The sequence below is a fragment of the Phocoena sinus genome, chromosome 6 (assembly GCF_008692025.1).
Source record: "Phocoena sinus isolate mPhoSin1 chromosome 6, mPhoSin1.pri, whole genome shotgun sequence".
Classification (NCBI taxonomy): domain Eukaryota; kingdom Metazoa; phylum Chordata; class Mammalia; order Artiodactyla; family Phocoenidae; genus Phocoena; species Phocoena sinus.
The window spans coordinates 37,850,580-37,875,287 of NC_045768.1; the positions used below are offsets into that span (position 1 = coordinate 37,850,580).

A 24,708-nucleotide genomic window follows, 5' to 3' on the forward strand; every position below is an offset into this window, starting at 1 on the left:
AAGTGGCATTACTGAGGCCACTTTTTACTTTATATGGAAAAATCAGTCTTTAGAATAAACAGGAAAGCACATAAACCCAAAATCAATAACATTTTTATTGCACTAATAATAAAATTCATTCCAATGTATTAGCTATCTACTTGAACAGAACTATATTCACTTAGCAATTAGATTGCTAAGACCAGGGCTTCTTAATAGAATGCCTCTCATAATTTACTAGTTAAATTTACAGATGGCGAATATCAGTGGCATTTACAGCTTGACGGATGCTGTGAGTGTTGACCTTATTTATTGTACTATTCAAGAAGAAACAGTTCTTCAGATGTTTAGCATTTAGCTTCCTGTTTAAGAACATCAGCTTGAAGAAATGTGTCAGTCAAATCCTCTATTTTTATGACACTGAAAACAATCAAAGTAATAAGCAATAGAGAGAATTCAGAATGAAAATAAATGGAATACAGAGTCATTACTAAAAGAAATGGAAATAAATAAAAAAGTCTAAAAGGTGGAGGGAACTGATGTGATAAAGTAAAAATAACCCAAATGCATTTTCACAAGCTATGAGAATCACCAAAGGGAACATAAGTCATAGGACAAAGTGAGGGTCTCTTGAAAATAAGACGAGATTTTTTAAAAGAAGCATAAAAATGAATTTTAAAGATCTTATACCCATTAAGCAGCCAGTATTAAAGAAACAATAATAGCACTGTTGAAATTAAGATCAAAGGGTAACATACATCTGTACATATAATTTCCATAAGATTTGTTTAAAAGCTACCTCAGTCCTTGTTTAAATATTGCTGCCTGTCAAGGACTTTGGTTATTAATTTTCTCAGGTTTTGGAGACAAGAACTGTGAAAAATTATTTGGATTTGAGGATCTGGAAGATCTATGTGATTCCTAATGTGCATTAACTAGTTGGATCTTAATGTTGGACAGACATGCATTAAAGAAAGCCAGTAAAATCAGAGAATGGGGGTCTTCTGGTAACTCTTGTATATACAGAAGTTTACCAATTTTCCGGAATCAGAAAAGAATAAAATACACATAACGTTAACCAATTTGGAATCCTACCCCTACTTTCCTTTCCCCTTTCTGTCCAGTTAGCTCTCTACGCTCTTGCCAGCTCTTGACTGACCCGAGTAAACACTGTTTACGCCGAAGAGCCTACTGCTTCACTCTCAGCTCCGGCCGGGTCCCCCAACTCCAAGAGCCCCAAACTCAGGCTCCAGAGCTCCGCACGGGAAGCACAGCCGGAATCCCGGAGGCGTGGGAACCGGAGCTGGGCGCTCCTCCTCCCAGGCTGGGCAGAGCCAGGCCCCGCCGGGAAGGCGCGTGCGGCCGCGCCGAGGTCTCAGTCGCGGGTGGGCATTTTTGCGCGGGGTCAGGGGCGCGCTGGCACCGCTCCAGGGCTGGCAGAACGCGAAGCCGCGTCGGAGCGCGCCGTCCCATCCAGGCTCCTCGCCCCGCCCGGAGATTCCCGCCAGTGGCCAAACCAGCCCGACTCGCCGAATTTGCGGCGGCTCCCGGGGTTCAGCAGGTGGCTCCGGACTCCCCGCTGTCGCCACAGCCGGGGCGGACCGCGTGCCCCGTCGCGCCGCGGAGCCCTTTCGGTTGGCCCCACCAGGCGGGACGGAGGCGGACGGGGACCTGGAGGAGCTAGCCGGACTGCGCTCCGTCTTCGCCGCCTGCGAACCGCTCAGGGAAGCTGGAGCGCGAGAATTTCAGCGCGCTGTGGGCGGAGCTGCGCGTGCTGCCGGCCGACGCAGAGGCCGGCTCCGGAGGCTGGAAGCCGACCGCGACTGCGCCTCACCTTCCAGGAGTTTGCGCTCGGCTTCCGCTGGCCGGCCGCGGGGGACGGCGCCTTGGCTGGGGGCCGCGGGGAACGGCGCCTCGGCTGGGGGCCGCGAGAACCGGGCGGGGTCCGACCCCGGGGACAGCGAGGAGGACGAGGGCGACAAGGACGCGGCGGCGGCTCTGGCCGCCTCCTGGGACGCGGCGAGCCCTGGCTAGGCTTGGCAGGACTTCCAGGCACGACTCTGGGACGAGGCCAAGTTCATCCCCAGGTGCGTGTGTAGTTTGGAGGGCGGGAGGTGGTGGTGGTGTTTCCTGTCCTCCCAGGGGCGCTGCCATCTCTCCCTCTTACACGGCGGAGCGTGCAGCCCTCCTAGTCTCTCTCTGAGTTCCTTTTTCTCCATTCACCGACTCGCTTTGACTTCCCCAAGACGAGATGCCCTAGCGTTAAGGAAAGAACTCGTTCAGAGTCAGAGTTTGGGGAGAAAGTTTTACTTGCTCATATCTGAGCCCTGCAAAGGGCACTTTGTTAGTTATACAGGCCAAAGTGAAATCCGCAGTCCGGAGAATCTTCCCAGACACTGATTTAGGAGCGCTCCCACTTCTCAACGACTTGATTACGGCACCTTCTACTCCAGGCCTCCTGGATGCACCTGAGCGGCACCTGAGCCATGACCCGGGCTGTTAGCCAGTTTGGCTTTCTCTATAGCAGTTTTTGTACTCCCTGTTTTCCTGCTACTACATAGAAAACAAGACATTGTTGTGCATTTATACTGCTGCACACAGATATTCATTGATGCCTACAATTTTACAAGCTCATTTGTTTGATTTTCAGAATTAAACAGGGTCGTAGACTTTCTTATCTCTGATTGATGGAGAAATTTAGACCTAAAGACGTTAAGGGACTTGCCCAGTTAATAAAAGAGCAGCATTTAATCCCGGATGTTGTAAACTGAGAGTGAAAACTCTCGCTTTTTATATCACAGAATAAAATGATAAAATCATGAAAAATAAACTCTCTACTCTTATGGCTCTGACAGAAGTAACATAACATCAAGTTACTTAATTCTCAGGCGAAAGGGAATGGCTGCAGGTTTAGGGCATAGAGGGAAAGATAGTTGGGTTTTATTGAGATTAATTTCCATCTGTCTCTGCCAGGAGTCTTGGTATGTCTTGAGCTATTTTCACTTCTTCCTCAGGCGCTACAAGCATGTTAATACTATAAAATGGTTTTCTGCTCTCTGGATTTCCGTTGAAATTTTATGGATCTCTGGCTGTCATTATTAGGAAGGTCTGAAAGGCATCATTTTGGTTGGCAGTTCACATATTTGAGACATATGACTCAGAAAAGGAAATAGCCCTGGAAGGCAGCAGTGGCCTGGCTCACCCATTAACCGCTTAGACCTGCAGGGCTGGGAGTCCTCACTTCTTCCTCCGGACAGCCTCTCCCCGCAGTTTGGAGAGTTCGAGAATACTGGCATAGAAAGTGGCTCATTGCAGTATAAGATGGATTGTGTGGAGAAAGTGTGTGTGATACCCATCTTTTCTATTATTTACAAATGAGTGAAAATGCAGTGTCTCCACCAAGGAAGTAGAAAAATTTAAACTTTGCTATAAGCCATATATACTTCGAATCATCTTTCATGTGTAACTTGGTTTGGGTCCAGCTAGTTAAAAAAGGTAACAATATTAAGAATAAGGAAAGGTAAGCCCACACCACATTTTATACACACACACACACACACACACACACACACACACACACACACTGAACTACTTTTCAGAGTTGTCAAGTCTCAGCAGCAAATATATGACACAACCTTTAAATGATCAAAATGACCTTCTTAGGATCAGCATACAAACCAGGACTTAATACCATTGGTGACATTATTATTATCACAATGCTTTTCCAACTCTTCAGAAGTTATTAAATTTAATGGCACCAATGTCATCTGGTAGACTTGTGTCCTAAGCCCCACCCCCATCTTCTGCGAGATTAACAGGTACAATATTTGCCTTCCTGTACTTGTTCAAGTGGAAAAGAAATAAACAGAGTTGCTTCATCTGACTGTTCACATGGCAGCCATCAGCTGTTTTGGTAAATTGGGTTGCTTCTATTCCATGTCCTCATACAGCTGTTCACCTTCCCTTCCTCCCATTCAAATGTGATAAAAAATCTTTTGTTATTGACAGTGCTGTTGCCATTATTTCAGCCAAATTAATCCTGCAAACATCAGAGTGCCTGTTTTGTGCCAGGCACTGTCTTATGTACTGTCCTAGGTCCCTGGAGACAAAGAGAAAGAGGAGACGTAGTTCATGCCCTCAGGAAGTTCATAGGGTGGGTTAAACATTTCTCAAAAATTTCATCGAAGAACTTGTAAAGGCAAGAGAGTTATTTGCAGGAAACACCGTGTATTGTGGGCATAGCCTGAGACACTGCCCACAAGCAGGAGCTTTCTTTGAAGTCTTGAGTTTTTATCTTAAAAAAATCATGCATTTGTTCATTTTACTCTATAATATATTGGGGCTTGTTTTAATCTAAAATGTTATATTTCCTTTCAAGGGGAAAATTGTCTCTCTGGGAAGGTGTGCCATTTCATCTGGTGGCTTAGTTTCCCACCTGGCACTCCATCTTCCCCCAGGTGACCCTGTCCCATGCCTATCCTAGGAGGATTCATGTACAGTTTGAGGAGAACAGATATCAGATAGTATAAGAATGTTTGGTTCCTGTAGAGGAAAACGTGGTGGCGATTTCCATTTCAAAGATCATTCAAGCTCTTAGATCAAAATATTAAGCAAATTTGGGTTAAATTCCTCAGTTATCAATAATTGCGATATTAGAGAGAAAATAACATTGCATTGGGAAAGAATAAAAATGGTCTCTGGGATGTGTTAACACATTCTTAAGTTCGTTTTCTCTTATAATATTGAGGGACTCCTTTCCTTAAAGGCTGGGGACGGGAGTGTCCGAGTGACCTGTTGAGTTGGGCAGGTGTAATGGTCCAGAGGGCCAGGATGGGCCGTCACCACTTCCTAGTAAGCTAGAACTAGGTCAGCCAGCAGGTGAAACCAGAATGGGCAAGGTGATGTAGCTGTGTAAGAGAATTCTGGAAGGAGGATTGCATCAGGCCAAGAAAAATCCATCACGTGGGGAGAGGATGTCTGGGGAGAAGCAGAGAGCAGACTTGTAATAACCTAGTCTAGCCAGTTTCTGGTGCCAGGGACATTCGCTTGGTGAAAGCAAGGTTGGTACCCAGTACGATAAGTGTACTCAATAAATATTTGCTGAATGAATCAAATAAGCCCGTGTTCTTTGATTCCTCGCTTCGTATACTGAGAATGCAGTTAGCTCATGCTGGGTGTGATCTCCTCATTTCTTTTGTTGGTTCCCTCCCTATACTTTCAAGTTCCTAGTGAGCGCTGGTGTGTTCTGAGACTGGCAAGGAGAGAAGTATATAGGGTGTGTGTGTGTGTGTGTGTGTGCGCGTGCGTGTGTGCGCACGCACGCACACATTGAGCATTTGACTGAGGCAAGGGCATAACAGGAATTCATTTCTCTCCTCTAATCAGAGCTGAAGCTTTTCAGAGTTTTCTCAGTTCCATTTGTAGTGATAGCGATTGTCATTTGTGGACTGATTCACGTTGATAAATTAACTTGGAACCCCGCATTCTTAGAAACAGAAACACAAGGGTCCAGCTGGCACTGGAACCACAATGGGTTTGTGCACGGGCACTGGTTGTGCCACAATGGCCAGACCAGGGACAGACCCAGGGTGGGTGCATCTGGTGTAACAGGGGTTAGTGTGATTGGTGACCTGCCAGACAGGGCTAGGGTGGGATTCGTTCAGGTGCCAAAATTGGACCCATGCTGTCAGCTGTTTCACGTGATTTGCACCTTTTCTACACACACAATGTTGAAGAGGACTCTTTTGTTGAATAATTTAGAAGCAAGAAACTTATTGGAGAAGGAACCAAAACTACCCCTGTGTGACCTGTATATGGGTTGTCAAAATGGTTTACTTCAGCATGTCTGTACAACTATAAAGATGATGACTAAAATAGGAAAAGAGCAACAGTTGAACACCAGTCCCACTTCACTAGATTTTTTAAAACACATAGCTACAAGTACACAGAGGCGTGGTTTCAGCATCGGTCAGCACTGCCTTTACGTTTCCCTTTCTCGGGTTCCACTTTAGGGCTTTTCCCTCTAATCATCTTCTTTTGCAATAGTGCAGTTGCTTCATAAACCCACTTTACCTACATGATGTGGTGCTTTGCAAGATGAGAACGGAAGAGAGGAGAGGTGGACGCAAAGAGAGAAATAAACACAGAGAGTGATCTGGAGACACAGAGGGAGAGGGACAGGGTGAGAGGGGGCAGAAGATGAGCAGACGGATGGAGAGACACTGACTGATTGATTAGATAGTGCCTCAGTTTCCCTTCTCTTCCCACTCAATGAGAACGGCCCCGAGGCAGCTTGAGATGCGAGAGTTAAATCAGCTCTTCTCTGGTTGATCTCAGCTCTTGAGTATCTTCCAAATGTGAGCATCTGGGTGCTTTGGACTGTGTTTGTAGTGTTTGAAGATAAATATTTTTTTTTCACTCATATGGCCAGTAATATCTTGTGCTCTCCAAGGAGATAAAGATTTGTTTCAGCCTTGAGGCATGATGGTGGGTTGAGCCTCGGTCCTGGAAGAGTGTTTTTTTTTTTTTTTTTTTAATACAGTATTTATTTTAAAATGTTTTTATTTATTTATTTTTGACTGCATTGCATCTTCGTTGCTGCACTCGGGCTTTCTCTAGTTACGGCAAGAGGGAGCTAATCTTCGTTGTGATGCACGGGCTTCTCTTTGTGGTGGCTTCTCATTGTCGTGGCTTCTGTTGTTGCGGAGCACAGGCTCTAGAGCACAGGCTCAGTAGCTCTGGCATGCGGGCTCAGTAGTTGTGGCTCATGGGTTCTAGAGTGCAGGCTCAGTAGTTGTGGTGCTCTGCGGCATGTGGGATCTTCCTGGGCCAGGGCTTGAACCCCTGTTCCCTGCATTGGCAGGCGGATTCTTAACCACTGCGCCACCGAGTGTTTTTGACTGTGTGTAATGCTTTCCTTTGGCCCTGGCTTTGGGGCCTATCAGTGTGCTAGCCACAGGCTTTCCAGAGATTCTCTGCCTTTTATGCACTCAGAACTGGAGATGTATAGAGACAGATGCATAAAGATCTATCTATCTATCTATCTATATCTTTATCTGTATATCTCTCTATATATCTTTATTTTCTAATTGTTGCTGGGTTGTTGCTTTTTGTTTTTTCCCTTCAATATATCCTCTGTCACAATTATGTGTGTCATTACTGCTGAGTGGGAGAAGCCTACCTGTCTGTGAAAACCATAGACTACCTTGAACCTTCCAAACCTTGCGCCTGGGCCTGGCAGGAATCTGTGTGTGGCTTAGTTTTTCTGAACTCTGCTTGCTGGTGGTGACCCCCTCTGGTTCTGATATTTGAGTTTCATCTCAAGATAGTAACTTCTTTTTGGCCTCCTGGCCCCAGAAAGGTATTCTGGCCTGCTCTGACCCTCAGATCTCACTGTTTGTTCCGAGCTTTGCTGTCAGATTTTGATGAGAGCTTGTTTACTCTGCCTTATGGTGTGGACAAAAAGAGAAAGGCTTAGGGGCTTCCCTGGTGGCGCAGTGGTTGAGAGTCCGCCTGCCGATGCAGGGGACACGGGTTTGTGCCCCGGTCCGGGGGGATCCCACATGCCGCAGAGCGGCTGGACCCGTGAGCCATGGCCGCTGAGCCTGCGCGTCCGGAGCCTGTGCTCCGCAACGGGAGAGGCCACAACAGTGAGAGGCCCGCGTACCGCAAAAAAAAAAAAAAAAAAAAAAAAAAGAGAAAGGCTTAAAATGAGGTATCATTGGAAGACTACGCTCTAAGAGCTGCAGACTCTTCTCTGGCTTGGCTTTTAACCTGAAGTTTTCATTTACTCCTATCCTGAATCACTGTTGAAATTCACAGTCATACTACTCCTGTCACTTTGAGCATGTAAACATCTTTACCTGTTTCTCAGTTTGTTCCCAGGTTACATGATCTTATTTCATTTGTAAAATGGAAGTGGTTGAAACAGGCTAATGTGCTGTGAATGGAAGCTTAGAGGCTGACGGTGGAGAGAGCTTTTAGGTGATGGGGAAGGTTAGGATGCTGTAGTGATTCAGATGTCTGCTTTCTTCTCCTAAGAGGGTATATACAGTATACCTTCTTGCTTCATGTGTAGCTTGGTAAAGTTTAGGTAGGGCCTGACAGCGGTATATTGTTGGAAGGAAGAAATGGGAAGAGGTTATTTATCATGATACTCGGGCTTCTCCTATCTGACTATTAGTCTCATGCCATGTTGTAAAATGGGAAGTAAACACTGTTTCCCAGAGGAAAGTTGTAATGGTGGAATGACACATATGATTTCATAGAAATTAGTTCCTCAAAAAAACAGTTTCATGGGACTTCCTTGGTGGTCCAGTGGTTAAGACTCTGTGCTTCCAGTGCAGGGGGCAGGGTTCGATTCCTGGTCGGGGAACTAAGATCCGAGATGCCGCATGGCCCAGCCAAAAATTTAAAAAACAAACAAAAAACCAAGAAAAACAGTTTCATTGCTTCAACTGGTAAGTGTTTGGGGTCTTCCAAATTATAATTGCTTTTGTCAGAGTAATTATAAAAAGAGGAAAGTGAATTTAAACCTTAAGGCCTTCATTTGTATGTCTTATAAAGATATATAGATGCAGTAGCTCAGACATGTTTCTTTAATTCCCTCAGTGTTCATGTGCCTGCCAGTGTCCCAGGCACTAGAGTGACCCTGACCTTCAAGAAGCTTATCGTTTCACCTTTTAAAATATCTAGGAGTTTCTAACACCTGAAGGACCTGGGATGCAGTATAATAAATGGAAAAATACCTCTGGTCACATCCTCGGACTATGGACATTTCATGTCAAGAATGTTTCTCCAGTCAGGGGCCCTTTGGGTCTTGTATGCTTTGGGAGTCTTAGAAGACCCAATATTTTTGTTTTCATTTTGTGTTATCATTATATGCTAATATAAAACAAATTATTTGGAGCACATTTGCAATCACCTGGATGACCCTTGCATGACAGATCTGGCTACAGCATTTCAAAACCTGCCTCTTTGTTTCAGACTGGTTATGCGGCACCCACAGCCCCACTTGTCATGGGCTGATGAGGAAGGCACAGCAGTGGGCTTAGTAAGTGATGTGTCCGTGTAAAATGAAACTGATTGACAACATAGAGTGTTGGAGTCTCTGTGTTCTCAATGGAAAAGTGATGGGGAATGGGGTTTTGATCTTGTAAATGTAACTCAAAAGTGCAGCACACAAGCTGTGTGTCAGTGCCTACTGACATTAGCTGTGGGTATGTAGTTTCAGTGGAAGTGCATCCCTTGTTGGATTAAATGAATGTTGTTAATTATCATTCCATTGATTTTCAAACGTGTGTTGGGCACATTAATGTTTTGGAACTATAAGTATAATTAGTTTATATCTGTTTATGTTCGTTCGTAGTTCGTAACATGATATAGACAATATTTACGTCAACTCTGCAATCCATAGGGGGTATTTTCTTTAATAAGGTCTACATGTTAGTCAAGTGTGAGAAATACTGTTCTAAAAGGACTTGAACTCCTCAAGAACTATAAAAGATTGAAAACATTAGTTTCTCCATTTTTCGTTGCTTATCGATCTTGTCCATCATTTAAATTGAGGGCAAAAATATTGTGGAAGAAGTTCATCTTAAATTGGTCCCAGTCTTAAGGATCATGTCTGTCATTTGCCCACAGAAGAAACTCTTCGTGCTTTTTTCCTATGTCATTCATTTTAATTACTTCATTTAAAAAAGATTTTTTTTGTATCCACGTGTGCCTGGGACTATGCTAGGAACTGGGTGCTTAAAAATCATACCCCGTCGAAAATCAGAGTTTCTTGGCCAGCCGCTCCCTCTCCAGAGGCACCGGTGAGTGTGACGAACGGGAAGAGTCATGAGGTGGGTGGTCTGGGTCCAGGTCTCACTGGGGGTCGGAAATCAAGCACACCTGCTAAATTCAGGCAGTATTTTCCTCTCTCCAGTAGAGACGTTATCTCCACTTATCTTGTGTGGTGATGATACAGTTCCAACGAGAGAGATTCTAGGTCCTGGTCAGATCATCTTCAGGTTCCCATCTTCACCATCCCGTGGGCTGTGACTGATGTCAAGGAGAGGGGCTCACAAACTCAGAGGCCTCCGCGGCCAGGCAGGTAACACTGACCCGATAGAATGGAGTTGGGGCCCAGTAGCAGCCTCTGCTTTATCTGCTGGGGGGACGGACAGATGCTGACAGGCAGGATATAGGCCCAGTGTTGCCAGCGATGCCAGCTTATAAAGAATGGTGAAACATCCAGCTTTTAAGTAGAAATTTCTAATTTTGCGTACTCCGTGAGGTGGGAAAGATACCATTTCCAGTTTGCAACCCCTGTTTCCTACCTGTGAATATGCCCTGGTAAATTCAAGTGTCAGTTGTGATCCTGCCCTGAAGATCGGTGAACATGTGGTTCCATGGTGCCCTTAGACCTTTAATCGTGTTACTTCCTCCCCTTTCAAGTTTGTGGGATCATATTTTGACCCAAAGATAGTCTATCTTTACTCTCTTTTTTGCTCTTGGATATTCTTAGCATTTCAGAGTTACCTTGTTCAGGCTCAACAGGTGGTGCTGTACAATATTTTCTACCTCCAGGTGATGCTGCCTTGATAGTGTGTCCTTGGGGGAGGAGGGCTGAGCACTGAGATATCCAGAACACCTTTTCCCCTGATGTCTTTCCTTCTCTTCATTTGAAGCTGGAAGTACTTGTCTGTCACAGTTTTAAGACAGGTAAAAAAATCAGTTGGAATGGAATGATTTCTGATCAAAAATAAGGGAACTTAGTGATGAGAGGTCATATTTTCTGGTACCACAATGGCGTTTCCTTTCATTGCTGGAATATTTTGTCCTTCAGGCAAAAAAATTTTTGAGGAGATGAAAAGATGCTCAACATCACTAATCATCAGAGGAATGCAGATCAAAACCACAGTGAAATATTGCCTCATACCTGTTATGATGGCTGTTATTAAAAACACAGAAGGTAATAAGTGCAAGTTAGAATGTGGAGAAATTGGGAGCCTGTACACTGTTGGTGGGAATGTAAAGTAGTGCAGCCGCTATGGAAAACAGTATGCAGGTTCCTCCAAAAAATTGAAAATAGAACTACCATATGATCCAGCAATCCCACTTCTGCATGTATATCCAAAAGGATTGAAATCAGGATCTTGAAGAGATATCTGCACTCCCATGATCATTGCAATACTATTCACAATAGCTAAGAGTTGGAAACAGCTGAAGTGTCCATTGACAGATGAATGAATGAAGAAAATGGGGTGTATACATACAGTGGAATATCACTCAGCTTTAAAAAAAAGAAGGAACTTCTGCAGTATGTGACAACATGGGCGAACCTTGAGGACATTATGCTAAGTGAAATAAACCAGTCACAGAAGGACCAATAATGTATAATTCCACTTACATGAGGTATCAAAATAGCCAACTCTTAGAAAGTAGCATGGTGGTTGGCAGGGGTTGGGGGATTGGGAAATGAAGAGTCGCTGTTCCGTGGGTTAGAGAGTTTCAGTCGTTCAACGTGAACAAGCTCTAGAGATCTGCTCTGCAACAGTGTGCATGTAGGTGACAGTACTGCACACTTACAAGTTTGTCAAGAAGGTAGATTTCACATTATATGTTTCTTAACCACAAGAAAAGAAAAACTATGGAAATATGAAATTTCTTTTTTATAGAGATAAGAAATTTGGATAGCTACAAAAGCTCTGTGTCTTGTAATTTTCGTCGGCCCCAAATACAGGCTCCATCAAGAGTTTCCCCTTAAATGTACTCATACCTGTACTTTTCAGGTGACCAGGCGGAAGCACTCCAGATAAAGAGATTCTGAGAGCTCCATCCCACCGCCCCCCGCCACCGCCCCACACTAATGGCAACCACTCTCTTCAATTTCATTTTTTTTTTTAATTTCAAGTTTTAAAAATTTTGGGGGACATTCTGGGGAATGTTCAGCCACGATACCCTCTTGTGATCATTTACAACTACACAGTTATGGAGCACGCTCAAGTGGGCATTTTGTCATAATGGTATCTCTGACCTAGAGTGTTTTTGTTTGCTTGTTTGTTTTAATGTCTGGCTAGAAAACAAAAAAGTGCAAGTGAGTTATTCATTTTGAAACCTGAATGCAGTGGTGGAAGTCTCCCCTGCTGTGAGCCACCTGTGGCTGCCTGGTCCCGAGGTGGAGGGTCAGGGGGGTTGAGGCAGCATGTGCTGGCTTGTTGCCCATCTCCTTAGGCGTGGTGGCCGCACAGTTCATCCCCTGATGTGACACAGTCACGCTGTAATTCTTGCTCCTATAGAGCAGAGTTACAGTTTGCTCTGGCTGAGGCAGAAGAACTTCTGAGGAGTCAACTGACATTTGCTTAGAAAATCCGTGTTTTAGGACATTTGTATGTCATGTTTTCTGACAGACATGCTGTAAACTAGTGTTAGTGTTGGTGATGCAAATACTTTTCCTTTTCCTCCTTGGGGATCTGTTGGCATAGCCTGTACTTCAGTCTGGCAGATATGAGTAGCTTGGGGATGTTAGTGAATGAATTATAGCGCATGCATTTTTGCTCTAACGTAGTATGTGCATTCCAGAAAAACCTAATATTCTGCAAACACACACAAGACATATATAAAAAAAAAAGTAGGAATGGGACCGACCTCTCCCTATCTGTACAGCTTTGCAACCGGAATACTCAAAAACAGTAACAATCCTAATAAGATATAAGCACAATAAAAAAAACCCTACGTTACATTCTTAATCGACAGAGACATGCAGCAGTCCAGAATCCCAGTCCAGGATAAACTGTAGATGTTTTAAACAGTGAAAATATAGGATTTTGCAGTTTATTTATTTATCTTTTTACAGTGAAGGTAACTTGATGGATGGAGGTATATGGGTTGTGGCTGCCAAGTTACGGGAACAAGGACAAAATGAACAAGCGCAAAGCATGTGGAATGTCTGTGTCAGGAAGAAGTCCCCGGGGAGTGGGCACCGTGCCTAGCACTGGGTTCGCTTGCAGCCGGCTGCCTTCAGTGGCGGTAATAGGCTTGCGTTGGGTGGCTGTTACTTGGGCGCAGAGCACTGACATGCTGGGAAATGCAACTTCCACTTCTGCATCTCTCACCTATTGACCTAGGGGACGAGCTAATTGATGCTCTAGGAACATGTACTCTGTCTGAGCAGTCCTAGTCTTGAGTACAAATTCATGGGAGGCTAAAGGAAGGCACCGAGCCAGAAATGAGCGTTAGATTGATTCCATGTGTACAGATCTGGAGGTTTTATATTGGTCTAAAAAGATAATGTATTGCCTCTCTCCTAAAAGATTTCAGTGAATAAGCTGTCTTTGGACTAATAAACTCTGTCCACAGAAGTCCTCTGATCTAGTAGACAGGCTGTTACAATCCTAATGAGGCCTGTGAGAATTAAAATGTTATATTATGTGAGCATTTGGGCCCTTAAAAAGTGACCTATTCTGTTGAATGCTATTTAAAATTAAAGTTCTCATTCAGCAGCTGAATAAGAATTCAGTTCTTGAGTTCAACTTATTCAACCAAGTAAGCTGAATAATCTTACTCAACTCTTTTAAGCAGTGCTAACATATATTCACTGTGAAGCTGGTGTATTTGTTTATGTGATAAACTCCAACGAAAGTACAATGACATAACCCATTATGTTAGGGTTCTCCAGAGAAACAGAACCAGTAAGATGTGAGTGTGTGTGTGTGTGTGTGTGTGTGTGTGTGTGTGTGTGTGTATAGAGGCGGCGGCTGGGGGTGGATTTATTTTAAGGAATTAGCTCACACAATTGTGGAGGCTGGCAAGTCTGAAATCTGCAGGCTGGGCCGGTAGGCTGGAGACTCAGGGAAGGCAGTGGGCTGGCAAAATTCCCTCTTCCTTGGGGATGATCAGTTTTCATTTAAAGGTCTTCAACTCACTGGAAGAGGCCTGCCCACATTATGGAGGGTAATCTGCTTTATTAATCTCATGTACAAAAGACCTTCACAGCACCGTCCAGACACGTACAACCAAATACGTAAGCACTGCAGCCTAGCCAAGTTGACACATAAAATTAACCATTGCAGCTACTAAATAAAATGTTTTTCAGATACTCTGTTTTCGAGATTCCCTATGTTACGGGAATGTTTTGGAGAGATCAGAGAGCATTTGTTTCTTTCTTTTTTTTTTGCTTCCATCTTATAAAATACACACCAGAAAATTTTCAAATATTTATTTGAATCTGGGAAAAATCCCTATACATATGTTATATTCCCCTTGTACCCCTTCCAAATGCCTAAACACTTCAAAACCACATACCAAGTTTCTGGGGAGGCTTTAAAGTTATTAACATTTTTCCATCTGCCAGGAAAAGGCTTGTCCTATCTGTATTCAGGGCTCTGAGATGCCCTGGGAGAAGAGGGCTTACTCACCCTGGTGTCTACCCCTCCATTCTCACCCTACAACCTCACTCTTCATGAAAATATTCGTAACTGCAAACTGAGCCCCTCATGGAAGAGACATCTTGGATTTAAGCAGCCTCTCAGCCATCTGGCAAGTCACACCAGCACTTCACATTGCTGCACTTTCCCAGGCAAACTAACTGCTTGCTTGCTCACTTCCTTTCTTTCTCTACTTCTCCCTCCCTCCCTCCCTCCCTCCCTCCTGTAAGTGCTATGGGAAAGGCACCATGCTAACAAGTCCAAAGGTGAAGTTTTAATGAGAAACAGAGCAAAACTCCCTAGAGTAGGAGCAGGTTTTTACTTTACTGTCCCCAACTACTAGTTTTTGTCCCTGAGTTGGTAGAGCTAATAGGGATGCAATTTGAGAGGCATTGGGAAGCCAAGAATGTTCCACCAGATATGGGTCCTAAAACTTCCATGCTCATATTCCCAGGATGAGGCATTCCTCAGCACCCAGGAGCTTGGCAGGCACAGGTTTTAAATCACGTCTTTCCTCAGGCTCTGCAGCTCGAGGCCTCACTCAAGCAGCATTGGCCACACCTGGGAGTTTTTCTAGACATGCGGGCTCTAGGTCCCACCACAGACCTACTGAGGCATCTGCATTTTAACGGGATCCCTGGGAGATCTGTGTGTGTATTAAACTCTGCTGAGGAAATGAGAAACGGGGGGAGGCGGGGGGGCGTGGTGTGTGACCACGCTTGGTCGGGAGTTGCTTTCCAAAAGATAGAAAAGCCCCAGAAAGAGAATGTGGAACTGAGGGAGGAAAGATAAACATCACGTGCTTCAAATTTTGCCTGGGGTTGCCTCTGGTTACTTGAAATCTGAATTGTGAAGTGTTCATGATTGGATTTACCACGAAGACAAGAAATGTATACTTCATCGCGTATACTGTGTAATATTTTGTGAATGTGTTCTTCAGAGACAAATACACATACAGAAAGGGGCACAGAGCTTAGTGTACAGCTTGCTGAATCTTTCCAGATGGAATGCTTGCATATTCAGCATCCAGGTCAGGAAACAGCATGTTACTTAGAAGCTCCCGTGCTCCCTTCCAACCAATCACTACAGCCCCTCCCTGACCCCCCCCAGGCACGATCTCTTGCCTGTTCTTTTCCTTACTCCATGGATTTGGCTTCTTGCACTCAACGTTATGCTTGTGAGCTTGTTGTTGAAGATATCACAATTCATTTATCCATTTTACTATTAATGGCCATTTGGGTACTTTCTACTTTGTGGCTGTCACGTAGAGTGCTGCCATGGGCAGTCTGTCACATGTCTTTTGGTAAGCATATGGAGTCCCCCAGTGCCTTGCTTTTAATAACTCTTTGCAAAATACCTTCAGCTTTCCTTGCTAACTCAGGGTCGTCATTATGAAGCCGAGTTTCATCCTGGACTGTAGTATAGTGATATCCTCAGGATTTGGGGGATGGTAGTTCAGCTTGGCTTTTTGAGTTCCTGTGTGCATTTTCTGTTTTTGCTGTCAGGCTGACAGGTTACAATTTACTATTGTTGGTTCTTTCTTCCTTCCTTCCTGAGTACCTTCGTTTGCTGAAGACTCAGAAAGCAAAATGATCAGATATACTAGAATTGAGTGTTAAACCCCCTTGAACGTAGTCCTGTGCCAAGGAGGGGTGTCTCACAGGGTGCTGTTCATCCTTTCCTGACTTTCAGTCTTCTTTTGGATTCTTCATGGTGCCAGATATGTGAGTTTCAGGTGACTGGAGTGCTGCCATCATTTTGAAATTGGTATTTTTTTGCAGTTTTATTCCTTTTCTGTTTTTATGTATATTTTAACTCCTTTCCCCCTTTTGTTCATTTTGAACGTTCCCCAAAGCAGACACTGTAGTTCTAAATTATCTTTGTAGAAATTATGTCATTTAGAAAAGTAAACACAAAACATGGATATATAATATTATGAATACATGTGAGAAGTAGGCGTCTAGCCAAGAGTGGGTATAGTCTTATGCTGATATGAAGCCATAAGCAAGACATGGGCTTGCACCTGTGTCTTCGGCCCCCAGCCCAATGGTTGGTCATTGAGATTATCTTTAATGCTTTTTTTTTTTGAGTCTTGGGAAAATGCTACAAAAACTGTATGTGGAGGTAAACAGATACTACTGCTTTGTGGGTTCTCCTTGTCCACTCAAGCAGATTATTGTAATAACTTTATTATGGCTCCTTCTTTAGTACCACTTGCATTTAAAGAAGCCATTCAACATGTATTTCTGTTTTGTTTAGTAGCTTTTAAGCCAGTTGTACTGCCCAAAAGGGATGTTATCCACACAGGTGAGAGAGGGTAGCTCATACCTCAGGGAACCAGAACTGGAAACCAGTGAAGTTTGGGGATGTAAATTGAGATAAATGTAAATACACAGCTGACTGAAATTGCTTTTTCCTTATCTGATGAACCAGTGAGTTAAGTGGTGACTCAATTAAGAGAAGACTGACTTTTTTTTTATTATTAATTAATTAATTTATGTATTTGGTTGCGCCGAGTCTTGGTTGTGGCATGCAAACTCTTAGCTGCGGCATGCATGTGGGATCTAGTTCTCTGACCAGGGATCAAACCTGGGCCCTCTGCATTGGAAGCGTGGAGTCTTAACCACTGCGCAACCAGGGAATTCCCAAAGACTGACTTTTCTTTTCTTGGATCTCCTGAGGGGTTGAGGTCAGATTCCTTCAGGAGATAGTGTTTGTAGATCTGAAGGTTGTTTGCTCTTTTAGTGGGCTGTAGCTCTAGGAGCACAAAAGTGGACTAGTTTTCAGGGCAAATGATCCTGGTATAGTGTGAAAAAGATTTTAATAGGATTTTTGGCTACCTTCTGTTTTTTTTTTTGTTTTTTTTTTTTTGTTTTGCGGTACGTGGGCCTCTCACTGCTGCGACCTCTCCCGTTGCGGAGCACAGGCTCCAGACGCACAGGCCCAGCGGCCATGGCTCACGGGCCCAGCCGCTCTGCGGCATGTGGGATCCTCCCAGACTGGGGCACGAACCTGTGTCCCCTGCATCGGCAGGCGGACTCTCAACCACTGCGCCACCAGGGAAGCCCCGGCTACCTTCTTTTTAAAAGCACATTCCAGAAAATCACCCTTCGGTTCTTTAGAAAATCAAATGAAAAAGTAATTAAAATTTCCTGCAGGTTTCTGGGGAAGCAATGAAGTGGAGAGTATCTCAGGAAACTTCTACCTTGTGGAAAATACACCCCAGGCATCACTGAATGAGATGATGTCTCAAAGGGTTTTAACTGTTGAAATGTTGAAATTGAAGATGTCAACAACATTTTGTTTTAAAGGGGAAATGTGTTGAAGAAAATTTGTAAGAAAATCTCTATAATTTTGCTTTAGTTTGATATTTTTTAGTCTATCTGCATAAAACAGAGAGACTGGAAAACGATTATTGGTTTATCTTTGTGTTTGAAGGTTAGGTAGCAGGGTAGGTAGGTAAAAATCAATGATTTTTCAATTAAAAGTAGATTAAAGACTTTTTTGTGATATGTTTTTTGTATAGTAACTAAACAAACTCTACATGTGTACAGATAGTTTTAAGATAGTTCAAAGACATCATAGAAAAGAAATTCTCATTTAATTACGTGATTTTTCAGAGCAAACTCTTGTAACCTTTGAGAAAGACTTTTAAGAAGGCCAGAGCAGGTTGTACACAATCTCCAACAGATTTTCTTGCCAGTATCATATCTACTCAAGTGTAAGGTCAAGATTTAACTGTTGAAGAAAATTCGGCTATAGCTGATGCACCCAACAGTTATTCTTCCACAATATCAATAATAATATAGTTAAATGCCAGTCATTCAATAGTTAGTAGTAGGTGTTCAATGTATATTAAATATGAATTCAAGAAATACATTTGCTGCTGAGTGAACAGATAGAATGCACTTATATCCCAGAGTATTCTAATTTTAGGAGAGGAAATGAGCTCTTTACTGGTACTCATGATTCTATGGTACATTAAGACGTCATTGGGAGATTTAGAAAGACAAGCAAGTCCTTACCTTCTGTAGAAGCTGGTGGTGGGTAATCTATGTTACGCAGGATTTGAAGTCCGTTTTCATCTACATAATCGTGTGACTTAATTTGTGGGGACTTACATACATATAATAATGTTTATAAACTTAAACATAAATATTCTTTTATTAGAAATGCATCCCAGTTTGTTATTCAAACATATTTAGGATTCACAACATTGTTTTCGCCATTCAGCCAGAGTTCCGATTTCAGTAACCTCGACCCATAAAAACACAAATCTGAGGTGGAAGAAAACGAAGGGATCTCTGCATATCAGAAATATTAGTTACAGATCCCTGCAGGACAGACAGTTTCTTCAGCTGATAATTTTTGAGTCTTTTCAGCTTTCTTAGTGTAGGTTATATAGGAAATATTGGGCACCTCCCCCATTCGAAACAATGTAAAAGGAGAAGAAGGAAAAATAAAGGAAGGAGAAGGCAACCAGCAGGTTGAAGTGGAGCGTATGCTCTTGCGTGTAGATTTCAGATGCGATCTGTTGTGCTTTCTAGAATCTCTCCTTTCTCACTGTGTTCAGAAGGGGATTGACCCTTTTCAGCTTGTCAATCAGATTTCCCATCGTTTGTCCTGACCCTGTGGCCGGCAAGGGTCCCCTGCTCCTTCCTCACCACTGTGTTCTTTACCCTCCCTGCGGCAGAGTCCTTCACCTGCCTCAGATCCAGTACAAAACACCGCCTTCTTCACTTCACCTCCCACTGTGTCCTTCTTCCCTGGGCTCCGACCTCATTTATTCATTAATGCAGGATCTGTTGCCGGTCAGATCTCTGGGTGCTGCAGGGGGTATGGAGACTGATAGGGTAACTGGGAAGATAAACATCCACAGAAAACTCAGTACACAGAGCTTCAGATAAAATGTGGCAGGGGAAGGGATTTCTTGTTGAATCAGTCAGGGCAGGCAGGCAGGCCTCATGGAACAGGTGACTTTTGGGAGAGCCTTGACTGATGTGCAGGGTTTGATTTCTAGATAGGAAATGCAAAGAGTTTTGGTTTTGATCAGAGACTGATATTAAAACATACTTTGACTAAGGAGGGATAAAGCTATTTCCCAACTCTTCAGTCTCAAAAATTGAAAAAAAAAAATAGTTAAGGGATGGGATGATGTGAAGTAAACCAAGATAACATTTGTCTCCTCTGTTGAAAATTTATGTATTATGTGTTGGGTGCTGTGCAAAATATTTGAGGACAGTGAGAACATACGAGTGTTCAGAAGATGGGACGTTTGAAGGAAATGAGATAGGAGAGTAGAGTGGCCATAGAAATGGTTCTCCAAACCAGAATTTTCTTGTGAATAAAATGAGTGGAACTAATTTGACAGTGTCTTTGAAGAGTAGAAATATTTTATTTTGATGAAGTCCAATTTGTCCATTTTTTCTTTCACAGATCATGCTTTTGGTGTTTAAGAAATCTTTTTTTTTTAATTGTTAACATGTTTTAATTTCTCAATTTTTCTACATATTGCTTTACCTACTTTTTTTTTTAACATCTTTATTGGGGTATAATTGCTTTACAATGGTGTGTTAGTTTCTGCTTTATAACAAAGTGAATCAGTTATACATATACATACTTCCCATATCTCCTCCCTCTTGCGTCTCCCTCCCTCCCACCCTCCCTATCCCACCCCTCCAGGCGGTCACAAAGCACCGAGCCGATATCCCTGTGCCATGCGGCTGCTTCCCACTAGCTATCTAACTTACGTTTGTTAGTGTGTATATGTCCATGCCTCTCTCTCGCCCTGTCACAGCTCACCCTTCCCCCTCCCCATATCCTCAAGTCCGTTCTCCAGGAGGTCTGTGTCTTTATTCCTGTCTTACTCCTGGGTTCTTCTTGACATTTTTTTTCTCTTCTTAAATTCCATATATATGTGTTAGCATATAGTATTTGTCTTTTTCTCTCTGACTTACTTCACTCTGTATGACAGACTCTAGGTCTATCCACCTCATTACAAATAGCTCAATTTCGTTTCTTTTTATGGCTAATATTCCATTGTATATATGTGCCACATCTTCTTTATCCATTCATCCGATGATGGGCACTTAGGTTGTTTCCATCTCCGGGCTATTGTAAATAGAGCTGCAATGAACATTTTGGTACATGACTCTCTTTGGATTTTGGTTTTCTCAGGGTATATGCCCAGTAGTGGGATTGCTGGGTCATATGGTAGTTCTATTTGTAGTTTTTTAAGGAACCTCCATGCTGTTCTCCATAGTGGCTGAACCAATTCACATTCCCACCAGCAGTGCAAGAGGGTTCCCTTTTCTCCACACCCTCTCCAGCATTTATTGTTTCTAGATTTTTTGATGATGGCCATTCTGACTGGTGTGAGATGATATCTCATTGTAGTTTTGATTTGCATTTCTCTAATGATTAATGATGTTGAGCATTCTTTCATGTGTTTGTTGGCAATCTGTATATCTTCTTTGGAGAAATGTCTCTTTAGGTCTTCTGCCCATTTTTGGATTGGGTTCTTTGTTGTTTTGTTATTGAGCTGCATGAGCTGCTTGTAAATTCTGGAGATTAATCCTTTGTCAGTTGCTTCATTTGCAAATATTTTCTCCCATTCTGAGGGTTGTTTTTTCATCTTGTTTATGGTTTCCTTTGCTGTGCAAAAGCTTTGAAGTTTCATTAGGTCCCATTTGTTTATTTTTGTTTTTATTTCCATTACTCTAGGAGGTGGGTCAGAAAGGATCTTGCTGTGATTTATGTCATTGAGTGTTCTGCCTATGTTTTCCTCTAAGAGTTTGAGAGTTTCTGGCCTTACATTTAGGTCTTTAATCCATTTTGAGCTTATTTTTGTGTATGGTGTTAGGGAGTGATCTAATCTCATACTTTTACATGTATCTGTCCAGTTTTCCCAGCACCACTTATTGAAGAGGCTGTCCTTTCTCCACTGTACATTCCTGCCACCTTTATCAAAGATAAGGTGACCATATGTGCGTGGGTTTATCTCTGGGCTTTCTATCCTGTTCCATTGATCTATCTTTCTGTTTTTGTGCCAGTACCATACTGTCTTGATTACTGTAGCTTTGTAGTATAGTCTGAAGTCAGGGAGCCTGATTCCTCCAGCTCCTTTTTTCGTTCTCAAGATTGCTTTGGCTATTCGGGGCCTTTTGTGTTTCCATACATATTGTGAAATTTTTTGTTCTAGTTCTGTGAAAAATGCCAGTGGTAGTTTGTTAGGGATTGCATTGACTCTATAGATTCTTTTGGGTAGTAGAGTCATTTTCACAATGTTGATTCTTCCAATCCAAGAACATGGTATATCTCTCCATCTATTTGTATCATCTTTAATTTCTTTCATCAGTGTCTTGTAATTTTCTGCATACAGGTCTTTTGTCTCCTTAGGTAGGTTTATTCCCAGATATTTTATTCTTTTTGTTGAAGTGGTAAATGGGAGTTTTTTCTTGACTTCCATTTCGGATTTTTCATCATTAGTATATAGGAATGCCAGAGATTTCTGTGCATTAATTTTGTATCCTGCTACTTTACCAAATTTATTGTTTAGCTCTAGTAGTTTTCTGGTAGCATCTTTAGGATTCTCTATGTATAGTATCATGTCATCTGCAAACAGTGACAGCTTTACTTCTTCTTTTCTGATTTGGATTCCTTTTATTTCCTTTTCTTCTCTGATTGCTGTGGCTAAAGCTTCCAAAACTATGCTGAATAATATTGGTGAGAGTGGGCAACCTTGTCTTGTTCCTGATCTTAGTGGAAATGCTTTCAGTTTTTCACCATTGAGGATGATGTTGGCTGTGGGCTTGTCATATATGGCCTTTATTATGTTGAGGAAAGTTCCCTCTATGCCTACTTTCTGGAGGGTTTTTATCATAAATGGGTGTTGAATTTTGTCAAAAGCTTTCTCTGCATCTATTGAGATGATCATATGGTTTTTCTCCTTCAATTTGTTAATATGGTGTATCACATTGATAGATTTGTGTATATTGAAGAATCCTTGCATTCCTGGAATAAACCCCACTTGATCATGGTGTATGATCCTTTTAATGTGCTGTTGGATTCTGTTTGCTAGTATTTTGTTGAGGATTTTTGCATCTATGTTCATCAGTGATATTGGCCTGTAGTTTTCTTTCTTTGTGACATCCTTGTCTGGTTTTGGTATCAGGGTGATGGTGGCCTCGTAGAAGGAATTTGGGAGTGTTCCTCCCTCTGCTATATTTTGGAAGAGTTTGAGAAGGATAGGTGTTAGCTCTTCTCTAAATGTTTGATAGAATTCGCCTGTGAAGCCATCTGGTACTGGGCTTTTGTTTGTTGGAAGATTTTTAATCACAGTTTCAATTTCAGTGCTTGTGATTGGTCTGTTCATATTTTCTATTTCTTCCTGATTCAGTCTTGGCAGGTTGTGCCTTTCTAAGAATTTGTCCATTTCTTCCAGATTGTCCATTTTATTGGCATAGAGTTGCTTGTAGTAATCTCTCATGATCTTTTTTATTTCTGCAGTGTCTGTTGTTCCTTCTCCTTTTTCGTTTCTAATTCTATTGATTTGAGTCTTCTCCCTTTTTTTCTTGATGAGTCTGGCTAGTGGTTTATCTATTTTGTTTATCTTCTCAAAGAACCAGCTTTTCCTTTTATTGATCTTTGCTATTGTTTCCTTCATTTCTTTTTCATTTATTTCTGATCTGATTTTTATGATTTCTTTCCTTCTGCTAGCTTTGGGGGTTTTTTGTTCTTCTTTCTCTAATTGCTTGAGGTGCAAGGTTAGGTTGTTTATTCGAGATGTTTCCTGCTTCTTAAGGTGGGCTTGTATTGCTATAAACTTCCCCCTTAGAACTGCTTTTGCTGCATCCCATAGGTTTTGGGTCGTTGTGTCTCCATTGTCATTTGTTTCTAGGTATTTTTTTATTTCCTCTTTGATTTTTTCAGTGATCACTTCATTATTAAGTAGTGTATTGTTTAGCCTCCATGTGTTTGTATTTTTTACAGATCTTTTCCTGTAATTGATATCTAGTCTCATGGCGTTGTGGTCGGAAAAGATACTTGATACAATTTCAATTTTCTTAAATATACCAAGGCTTGATTTGTGACCCAAGATATGATCTATCCTGGAGAATGTTCCATGAGCACTTGAGAAAAATGTGTATTCTGTTGCTTTTGGATGGAGTGTCCTATAAATATTAATTAAGTCCATCTTGTTTAATGTATCATTTACAGCTTGTGTTTCCTTATTGATTTTAATTTTGGATGATCTGTCCATGGGTGAAAGTGGGGTGTTAAAGTGTTTAAGAAATCTTTGCCTATCCCAAGTTTGCGAAGATTTCCTCTATGTTTCTTCTATAAGTTTTATTGTTTTAGGTTTCACATTTAGGATCCATTTTGCAAGGTATGGATCAAAGTTCATTTTTTTGCACGTGCATATCTAATTGTTTCAGCCCATTTGTTGAAAAGACTATCTCTGCTGGATTGCTTTTGCATTTTGTCCAAAATCAGTTTTCTGTATTCGTGTTGGGTTTATTTCTGAGCTCTCTGCTCTGTTACATTGATTGAGTTGTCTGTCTTTATGCCAGTGTTACATTGTCTTGATGACCATTGCTTTATGATAAGTCTTAAAATCAGGTAGTGTTAGTTCTTCAACTTTTTTATTTCTCAAAATTGTCCTGGCTATTTTAAGTCCTCTAATTTCCATAGAATCACGTTGTCAGTTTCTAAAAAAACCCCACAAAAACAACAACCCCTAAAACTAAAAAACAAAACCTGCTGGGTTTTTTTCTTTTTAATATTTATTTATTTAGGCTGTGCCAGGTCTTAGTTGCGGCATGCATGTGGAATCTAGTTCCCTGGCCAGGGATCGAACCTGGGCCCCCTGCATTGGGAGCTTGGAGTCCTACCCACTGGACCACCAGGAAAGTCCCCTGCTGGGGGTTTGCTTGGACTTCAGTTGCATCTAAAGATCAATTGGGGAAGAATTGGCATCTTAATAATAATAAATAATGAACAAACCTGGTATATTCTCCATTTATTCAGGCCTTGTTACACTCAATTCCAGTAGTTATAAACTTAAAACTTTATTTGAATACTGAACATAGGATATAAATTTCCGTAATGTGTTAAGAGAAAAAAATTCCAAGGTATCTGGACTCACGAGAGCTTCAGCCCCTGACCTCCTGGGTTGCCCTTCTGCCATTCTCTGCACCAGGGGTGATACATATGAGAAATACCAGCCTAAGGGGCAGCACTTGCATAGAGATTTGCAGGTGATGTGATTTGAATTTAGATAAGGTGTAAGCTCTTGGAAAAACAGTAAACCCACCAG

At 42.2% G+C, this 24,708-nt stretch overlaps 1 pseudogene; it reads left to right on the forward strand.

Moving 5' to 3' along the window:
• Positions 1-232: 232 nt before the first annotated feature.
• Positions 233-24,708, forward strand: part of LOC116754988 — a 55,698-nt pseudogene continuing 31,222 nt past the window's right edge.